Raw genomic sequence first — 11037 nt, 5'->3', positions numbered from 1 at the left:
ATATTCAATGTTGGGCTAGTAAATAACTACTATTACCATGCCCAACGGATAGTGAAAAAAAGAATTTGTCAATTGTTGCAGTTAAGTATTTTGTAAATATGAATATCCTGACCCAACCCCAACCAGCAATGTTAATGTTTTTAAGCTCTATCTCCCTCTTTAGGTGACCTATCTAATTATGACTGTTATTTAGTCAAATTGTATTAAATTAAAGTAGGGCTAGTGAATATTTAATCGTGGCTAGTACATTTTTTAAATCACTGATCCCATGGCTAGTGGCTTTTATAAAAACTAGATGCCCTGCACTGTATCTTGTTTGCATGAGGTATATTAGCTATAAGTGTTGATGTATTTACACTTGTATAAATCTATAATACAAAATAATATCTTATACATGTATGTGTATTTTTTAATTGTTTTGCCAGACAATACCATTTTTCTGAAACGTATGTCTATTAGTTGCAGCTGGAAACATTTTTCATAAAAATTATCCCTTTTTGGGAAGAAAAAAGAAAGAATGTTATTCGTCAGATTTTATTTTGTGATATATCGGTTGCTATTAGTTGCTGCTGAAAACATTTCATAAAAATTAACCCCTTTTGGGAAGAAGAAAAAAGAATGTTATTCGTCAGATTTTAATTTGTGATATATATCAATTGTTATTTTGCCGGTAAGATCGGACTTGCCATGAACATTGATTGTTAAGGCTAAATATGTATTTATTAGTACTCTGTTAACCCTTTTGGGACATCACAATAATCAATATATTTCTCCAAATATACTTTTTTTTAAATTCAGTAATCATGTAACTGATTGATATTTTTAAAAAAAGAAGAAATTATGATTTCATTATGTGGCAACTTTAACAACTAAATCAATTTTATACAGTATAATTTATAATTTCTTTTACAAGTTGATTTAAGATTTAATTGTGGTTTCATGTGTCCCATGACCTTTGATTCAACCAATCAAACACACCGCTGGTATATATCTGCTAGCAGCTTAAGGCACTGGGAATGACTGTTCACAACAAACGATCATATTGAAATGATATAACACTGGCTCGTATCAGGTTTACCATCAGAGACAGGTCAGTAAGATCTCATTAAAAAAACAAAAAAACATTCATAAATTGTGTTAAACATATCAGGGGTTTTCTAATTCATAGGTTTTACATATTATTTCATTGGTGTTTCATCGTTCATACTTTTAACGTATTTTATGTATGGGAAATTGCATTTTTTAAAAACATTCTGTGTGATTTAGGTAATGTGAGCCAAAGGCTCAAGTGACCTATTTTCAGAAATGTCGGAAGCAATTAAAAGTTGGTACGGCCATGAAAGCAATGTATATGATGAGGTCTATACTATGCGAGTGCCATAGAAAGAAAAGAAAAAACGTTCCTGGCCAAAAAGTGGTACGGCCATAGCCATGGCCGTACCGCTTCCAACGCCTCTGATTTTGATTCATTTTTCGCCTATTTAGGCCCATGAGCCTCTTGGGGGTTTTTTGGACTGTATTTCAAATACATAAATTACCATTCTACATGTACTTGTATTTAGTTGAATGTATACGACGGGTTTCTCAATCAGTTCTTTTGCAATGATATGAACAACCATTTTTGTCTCATTTGTCGTACGGCATGATGATGTAGGTGTTAGTTTTCCGGTGGTGGCACAATATAAATTATGTCTTATTGATTAAATTGAATTTTTAATTAATAAAACATGTTCTAAAAACAAAACCAGAACAGGACTCGTCATTAATTTTGCACCCTCTGCCTTTGCGTTAATTGTGTTTTTAGTTGACAAATTGGAAGTCCTAAGACAGTGACGTAAGAAGGTGCCAAAAAGTGTGGGGTGGGGGGCACAGTGACACACACACACACATTATATATATATATATAAACCATCGCTGCTGTTACTGGATCAAGAAGGGGGGGGGGGGGGCACATGCCTACTTCCTCCCCATTTCCTACGCCAGTGTTAGATTAGTGACACTTAACTTATAAAATTATGTAAATTATTTAGGTTTTTTTCTTCTATTAATTAAGGAAAAGAACTAGATTTAACCAAATAAAAAATAAATGGCTAAATTTACAAAGCAGTTTATGTTTAACATGCGTGTAACTACATATATTTACAACACTTAAAGGAACAGACCCTAGTTTCAACCCGTGAAAATTAACACTAAGTTTAGTTAATCTACAAACCTGTAACACATTTGGATAAAGTTACAGTTGAGTGAAACTTGAGTCTGTGACTTTGAAGTGGTGAAATACCCTCTAAAAATAGACTAAAACTCGACTCCATAACTGTTATTTCTCAGACAAATGTGCATTTTTAAAAATATGAGAAATACATTTTATGATTTTAAAAACACCAGGATGACCAAATATACTTCGAATGTATGGAAATAGATAATCTAAACAATAAAATCTTAAGTAAAGTATGATTTAAGTTTTCAAAAATGGTTATTATAGTAAAAAAAATATATGTTAGTGTTTAAAAACTAGGGTATGTCCTTTTAAACACCTGCGTTTAAGTAAAACCAGGCTTCATAAATTTGGCTCAGTATATACCAAATTGCTAACTTAACATAACTGTTAAAATTATTAAGAGGTTTTAGATAATGAATTATTTATGAAATCTCCTGGGTGTTTGGGTTTCTTTACATGTTTTTTAATTTTTATTTATAAAGACAGCAGGTGTTGAATAGGAAATAAAGGTACAGATAAGCCAAGTACTTATGTATCTTTTCTGCAGGACATTAAAAACATTTGTTGTTCGCAAATAATGAAATCCATATTTCAAATCACCATTTATACTGTCTCAATGCACTGACCATTTTGTTCATTTTTTAAAGTATGAATTAGTACAACTTTGCCAGTGATAACAATCATATTACTTTTTTAAAATTATTTTTAAAAGTTGTTTTGTGTTGGCATGGTTACAGATATAACCATGGTTATATACCTCCAGGAAAATGCCAAAATTTTGCTGCTTTATGCAAAACAAATTTATGTCTTCTTCTTTTCGTTCCTCTTGTAATGATATCACAGGGAGATGTTCGCTGCAAGTATGAATTTATGTTATGCTTATAAGCAGATGTTTCCACTTCAGCAAGTTTTTTGTTTTGTTTTTAAGGGCTGTTCAACTATTACAGGCTTGCAAGCGGGCCCTTATTTTCCTAATTTTCCTTATTTTTTGACAGCAGCCCTAATATTCCTTATTAAAGCTTCAAAATCCTAAAAAGCCCTAATTTTTTGGTGAAAATCCTAAATTTTCAAATTTTTAATTTTTTTGATAAATGCAACATAAAATAAGTGTTGGAATTAATTAAATCTAGCCTTAGTATACTTTCAGATAATGAATATGTTGAATTAATGTATTTCTCAGAAGACATCTTGGTGGTTATCAGCATCATATTCAGCATGGATTTGCACCATATCAGATTACTTTAATCTGGTTGTATTGATATGCTGAATATCGCTGTTGATGACCATTGGCATGATCTTCTGAGTTGGTAATTAGCTTTTGTATTTATGTTCTCCCTGGAGGTGAGTACAGAATGTTTTTCTTTTATATTGATTATTGAATTTCAGTCCTTATTTTTGTCAAAAAATTCCTAAAAATAGCCCTTATTTTTTAAGAATTTTGCCCTAAAAAAAGCCTTTATTTTTCACAAAATCTTGCTTGAAAGCCTTTAATTACATAATGCCATATTTGGCACTTTTTTTTTCAACCTTTCCCCTTATGAAATATTTTGTAACTCACTCCCCCTATATATATATATATATATATATATATATATGTGTGTGTGTGTGTGTGTGACTGTGCCCCCCCACCCCCTCCTCACTTTATCAGTCATAATGATGCATGTTTGAGCAATATTATTAAAGTTAATATAATCACATTTCCCCTTTAAACACAAACTAATTAATCTACAAACCTGTAACACATTTGGATAAAGTTACAATTGAGTAAACAGGGAGTCTGTGACTATGAAGTGTTGAAATAGCCTCTAAAAATAGACTAAAGCTCGACTCCATATCAGTTACTTCTCAGACACACATGCGTTTTTAAAAATATGGGAAATATCTTTTTTGCTATTAAAAACACCAGGATTACCAAAAACACTTCGAATGAACTGAAATTGATATAAACCATAAAATAAGTAAAGTATGATTTCAGTTGTCAAAAGTGGCTATAATAGTCAAAAATATGTGTTTAAAAACTAGGGTAGGTCCCTTTAAATTTTGTTTATGAACAAATTAACATGGTATTTTACCGTATAAAGAGAAATGAGTCCGTTGTTTTGAAAACATTATTTGACTCTTTTACAAACAGCTCCCCCGCCATCCCAAAATAATTGTTCATAATGTACAGTAGCGGATCCAAGGGGGGTCCAGGGGTCCAGACCCTCCCCTTTTTGAAAACTGACCATTACCTTTAAGGGGAAACATGATTATATTAACTGTTCTGTGTAAAACGAAAGATTAGTAATCACATTTTGGACCCCCCCCCCCCCCCCCCCCCCCTCCAGAAATCCTGCATCCGCACTTGATGTATCCGATGACAACCTGTGCTTCGTAAAGCATTACGTAATTGTAGGACGAACCCCTACTTCATTTCAGTTAGTTGTATAAACAAGTAGGGCACACTGTGTCAACATGTTAAAATTACTAATCAAATATTGTGTTTACAACTGAGTTTGTAGAACGTTTCTGTTAGTTTACTATACATTGTATTCATGTAGCATAGTTTACATGTAGTTTTAGTTGCGTTGTAAATATCTTCTGACAAACAGTCTTTATGTGCATTTTTGTATTTATCCTGCATTTAATACGTGTATACGACAGTTTCCATTTAGCTGTCCCATTATTTTGTATCTGGGGTTAACATTGTTATGAAACCATTACTTTCTCACCGTCTTATATGTATAATCAAATACAGTAATGATTGTTCTTTTGTTTACCCACTCCCATTCATCCCAATCCAGTCCAATCCACCATGAATCATAAAAATAAGATTATCTGATATTATTTGCATAAACAATTTCTTCTCACCATTTCATTCAAACTGCCACTTTTAAACAATTTTTGTCTCGTCCTTACGAAGTAAAAGGGCAAGATGTAGGTATTATTTTTCTGATGGTGGAGGCAGTGGTATCTACTGTAAGGGCGACGACGTCAACTTTGGTGTTAAAGTTTCACTTTAAAAGTTTAGCATTTAAATCAGTTTCTCACAGACTGCAAGTCCTACATGTAGGTCAATGAAACTTGCAGGGCTGCCAACCATTACGATTTATGCGGAATCATTACGATTTTCCATCTCTTATTACGCCATTACGCCCGTAATCTGAAAGATTACGGCAAATCCGCTTTTTCCTGGGGGGTTTTGGGTTATTTTTTTGTAATAACCTACCACCCCTACGAATCACATAAATTGGACTCGCCCAACTAGCCGCAAATGCACACGGAAGTTTTTTTGCACGCAACGCACTTCGGGATAGACGTAGCTTGTGAAACGACGTCATTTTGTAAAGATGTTGAAAAAATGCGAACGATCAGAGCCATATGAACTGTGCAAAGCTCAGAAAAAAGCCAAAAGTAGTACAGAAGTATAAACAGGACTACAGCAATGAGTGGCCTGTTTTGAAGGCCAGTTCTGTTAGTAATACTAGTGCATTTTGCACTTTATGTCGTGTTGATTTGTCTGTTGCCCATGGCGGGAAAAACGATTGCCAAAGGCACATCAAAACGAAGAAACACCAGGACATCGTTGAGGCCAGCGATAAAACAATTCATAAACAAATATCTGGATATTTTACACAGCAAAAGGGTTTATACGACGGGTCACAATTCACGCGAAAATGATTACTCTTTCCCGTTGTTAAATGTTGGCAGCTATGAACTTGGTTTATAGTTGCACCTATGATTTTTCATCACCATGCACCTAAAACGTTTCTGGTAGGCGAGACCCTTAATTCCACTGAATTCGTGTTATTCTCTACTAAACCATAAAAATTTGCCTTTTTAAAAACATTTTGTATCACTGCAAATATCACAGATTAAACCAATTAGGCGGTGGAGATGAGTTATCCATGATGTGTATTTTATAAGTGAATGTGCAATGTTGTGTATTTATTGTTGAATGTTCGTAACATTGTGTATATTCCTGTAGGTCTTTTCACGTATGACCACGTTAATGCAGATTGTTGTGTGCGTGTATGTAGCATTTGAGTGGAGATTTCAGTCGGAAATAGGCGAAATACAAATATGCAATTAATACACGTATGTCAGGCCTAGCCATTTATGAATCTTCAGAACACAACAGGGCCCTGTTTTCACGAAGCGATCTTAGCACTAAGATCACCTTAAGAGCATAGCTACTTAATGCACTTACGGTGATCTTAGCGCTAAGATCTCTTCTTAACATGGAGGTCAGAGGCCTAATTCACAAAGGTCTCTTAGGCTCTGTTAGACAACAAAGCATCCTCTTTGCAAGTCTTAGCATTGCTCTGTGAGATCGCAAAGTTGCGAGAGTTTAGTGAATTAGACCCCTGGTCTTTTGTAGGACAGTCTAGTTAAGACACTAACAAAGCTTTAGGCATATCTCCACATATAAACAAAATAGGATTAGGCGACTATACTATTACCTATTGCAAATTCTGCCCACCTCAAACTTTTGAGTTACAAGACTTAAAGATTCTAGTTACAATACCAAGTACTGTCTACCCTTTTTACAACATATAAGCAGGTTAGGGCTAGTGGACACTAAGTATTGTCTAGCTGTATCATCACATATATAGAGGATATTTCATGTTTTTTTTATCAAATATGATTTATATCTCATCTCGTGAAGTTTTCAATCATATCTCACGGGTCACGCTTGCGCGACGAGTGTGATATGATTGCAAACTTCACGAGATGAGATATAAATCATATTTGACACAAAAACATGAAATGTTCTATTTATTATATAATTTTTTGCAGTTTACTTTTATTTTTAAAATGTCAGCAGTAAAATAGTTCCGACTTACTTACAGTGAAGACAACACTTTCTACAGTGACGATAACACATTTTAGAGTGAAGTTTTCATTCTAAAATGTGTTATCGTCACTGGGTGACTGATAACACTTTTATTTCACTGATATTTTAAAATATTTCACTAAATGTTATATAATAAAAGCAGGTTAGGGCTGGTGGACACACTAGTTAGGACACTAAGTATTGTGTAGCTGTATCATCACATATAAACAGGTTAGGGCTAGACGGCACTGAAGTTACATTAGTATAGCCCAGCCATATCCACACACACACACACACATGTATAAGGCTAGAAGACACTAGTGGAGTTTTTTGATTGCATATTTCTGTTTCATAGTGATTAAGTGTCGTGTCGTTGTGTAAATAATGAACCACTTGAAACAGACCATTTCTATTTTTATACACACAACCAAATTTCACTTCCACGAGCAGCTGCTATGTATGTTTGTTGTCATGGTTACCAGGTAATTCCCATCATTCCCTTTGCTTTCAAATTACTCGAAGCAGATTCTGTAAAAAGTTGTTCGCTTCCAAATGATAATATTTTATGTTAAAAATATGGGTGTGTCTTTTAGGTTTTTCTTTCTAATGGCTTTTTTCTTTCTTTTTTTCCTTTATCAGAGTTTTTATAAGGTTCTTGAGAGTTAGTGTATATTAAGGGCCATTTTCCAGAAATGGATTTTATGGGGTGTGGGGCAGTTCACCACCTGTGTAACTCTAATCATGGAGGGGATCATAGGATGTGTTAGATCAGGGATCAAAACACTGCCGTCCCGACCTGTTTCTGCCAGTCGACATCATCACGGGCGGGGAGATTGTTTTGCCTGTCATTCCATCGGTTTGGCAATTATTTTACGTTTATATTCACATATTAGTTGGAGTCAGTCATGGTTGGTATGATAAGTTTTGATTCGGGCTGGTAGAATTATTATTATTATTATTATTATACAGTGAAACCCGTCTAAACCAAACCCTGAAAAAACAAACCACAATCCTGTCAAAACCAGCCAGGTTTCATTTCCCAAAATTTATAAATTGCGACCTTCCGAACACAGGATCCTGTGTAAGTTGGATAATACAGTAAAACCTGTCTAAACCAGACCCTGAACAAACTGGAATACTGTCAAAACCGGCTGCATTTTATTGTCCCCAAATTTTAAAATGCAACCACTGAACACAGGATCCTGTCTAAGTGTGATAAATATTAGGTCCCCAGTGGTCTGGTTTTGAGGGAATTCTGGTTTACAGAGGGTCTGGTTTTGAGAGGTTTCACAGTATGTGCACAGAATAACCAACATACATTTTCATCTTGTTTCAAGTTTGTAAGCCTTTTTTATTATATATATACTTCTTTTTTTTCATGGTGACCAGAGAAAACCAATTTCCTTCAAACAACCACCCACCCCTCTCCCCACACCCCTGTGTGATCAAGTTTGGAAACGGCCCTTGTGACATTCAGACTTTCAAATTGAAGGCATTTTTACTCTATGAATGCTGCAGAGTTTTAAGTCAATGCAAACTATTGAACACGAAAATAAATGCAAATCTATCAGAGAGTTTGCAGTTGCAATAGTTTTTCACTATATTGTCAATGTGTTGATCCCCCTCCCTATCCTCCAAAACCCCCATCCAGAATCCTATTTTATTTGCAAATTAATCTGAATCGGGATTCATATTTATCTTTTTGTGATCAGTATATAGTCATTTTACAAACTTTTTTTCTCTCCATTGGTCATGAAATATGTGAACAACAATGTTATGTATCCGAGCTTCCTTTTTCCCGATGTACAAATTCCTTTTTTAGTCTTTTAGTCGAGTTTAGGTTAGGTAATGAAATTTGTCGTCAGTTTTTGGTAAATATAGATCTGTATATATTCATTTTGGTTTTGTTGTATTTGCCTTTTTAATTTCTGAATCACTAGATTGTTTCATTTAACAACACCACTATTAGTGCACATAGATTTATCAATCGTCAGCTGTTGGATGACGGTGTGTGTGTGTGATGGACGTAGCCCAGTGGTAAAGCGCTCGCTTGATCGATCGCCCCATTGGGCTATTTCTCGTTCCAGCCAGTGCTCCACAACTGGTGTAACAAAGGCCGTGATATGTACTATCCTGTCTGTGGGATGGTGCATGTAAAAGATCCCTTGCTGCTAATAGAAAAGAGTAGCCCATGAAGTGGCGACAGCAGGTTTCCTATCTAAACAGATGTGTGACCCGTAACCATAAATAAAATGTGTCGAGTGTATCGTTAAATAAAACATTTACTACCTTATAATAATGCAGACACACTTCAAGTAGGCCTATGGCTATATGGCGTCGGGCATACAAACCACAAACATAATGAAGAAATTCACTGTCGCCATGCAATGGTCTACTTTTCCAATTAGCAGAATTGTGTGTGTGTGTGCAGTATCCCAGATAGGAAAGTACATAAGACAGCCTTTGTTATACCCGTTGTGGAGCACTGGTTGGAATGAAAAATCGCCCCTTTAGCGCTGGGCTAAAATTAAAGTTTGTTTTGTTTAACGACACCACTAAAGCGCATTGATTTATTAATCATCAGCTATTGGATGTTAAACATATGGTCATTTTGACAGTCATAGAGAAGAAACCCGCTACATTTTCGCATTAGTAACAAGCATTTCCGTATTTAGGGCAACCAAATGGCTGGATAACTAGTCTGATGCCAGACCGAGCAGAAAAACGTCCGCTAGACTGGTTCTTGCACTTCGCGCGGTAAACCGAATGGCGACGTCGAAAGTTTTTGTTTAACACCACTGGAGCACATCGATTTATTAATCAGCGGCTATTGGATGTCAACATTTAATAATGTTTGTGTCCAGAGAGGATAATCGCAACATTTTTCTATTAGTAGCAAGGGATCTTACATAGCACCCCTCCTTTGGTATACCAGTCATGGTGCATTAGTAGGAACGAGAAATAGCCAAATGGGGCCCACAGACGGGTCTCGGTCCTATACATACCGTGCTTTACCACTTAGCTACGTCCCACGACCAACTTGAGAGAAGGACCACGTCGCAGGATTTAGACCCTTTAATAACTTCAACTGTTTAATACCCTTTTCTTTGTGTACTACACATAGAAACAAATATCAACCCAACATATACTTCGCTACACAAGTTTTGACAAACCATTTTTAACCAAATGGGTCGGTCCTTTGGCATATATACGTTGAGATAATGCTTATAATGTCATTGTTTACAGTCTTTGGGGTGTATGGTTATCTCTACACGTGATTTTCAAACACATAACATTACGTGACTTGTAGCAGGTAACCTAACAAAATGATAAAATTTATGCAAAAATCTGCACATGCTGTCGGTGCAGCACCAGCCTTGGTGGGCACAATATCACGGAATTCTTTGGACTTTAAAGAAATGCAGGCACTTCGTTTACAATTTCCATTCACATTCTGTAGGTATAAATTGAGCATTCTCTATATGAACGGTGCAGATGAAAAGTTATGGGTCATGGGCGATCTCTATCAACAGACAATCGTCATAGAGCTTTGGCACACCTCCAAGATGGCAGGTCTAAACGATATGTGGTCAGGCAACTTGGGGTGCGATATCGGCAAACAAATGCGGTGCAAGATCGACCCCGTTCAAGTAAAGGATGACGACGCCACGTCAAGATCGCCTTCTGAGGTTGATGACTCTGAAGGACAGACACACTACTTCCAAAGAGTTCTGGCTAATTCACTGCAAGCTCCTATAGGTGTGCGTGTATCCCGGACGAGTTACACGGCGTCTGAGGGTAAGCGGCATTCGGGCACGTCGTCCAATAGTTCGTCCCCCTCTAACACACCAACACAGAATGAAGAGACTCCGATGGGCTGGAGAGCACGTCACGTGGGGAAACCGTAGATGGGCACGTGCCCTATTTTCTGACGAATCAAGGTTCAATATCCACTTCAACGACGGCCGAAGACCAGTTTATAGGCGACAGGTTCCATGACGCT

This window comes from Gigantopelta aegis, chromosome 7, assembly GCF_016097555.1.
Source record: "Gigantopelta aegis isolate Gae_Host chromosome 7, Gae_host_genome, whole genome shotgun sequence".
NCBI lineage: Eukaryota > Metazoa > Mollusca > Gastropoda > Neomphalida > Peltospiridae > Gigantopelta > Gigantopelta aegis.
This window is presented reverse-complemented; position numbering follows the sequence as displayed.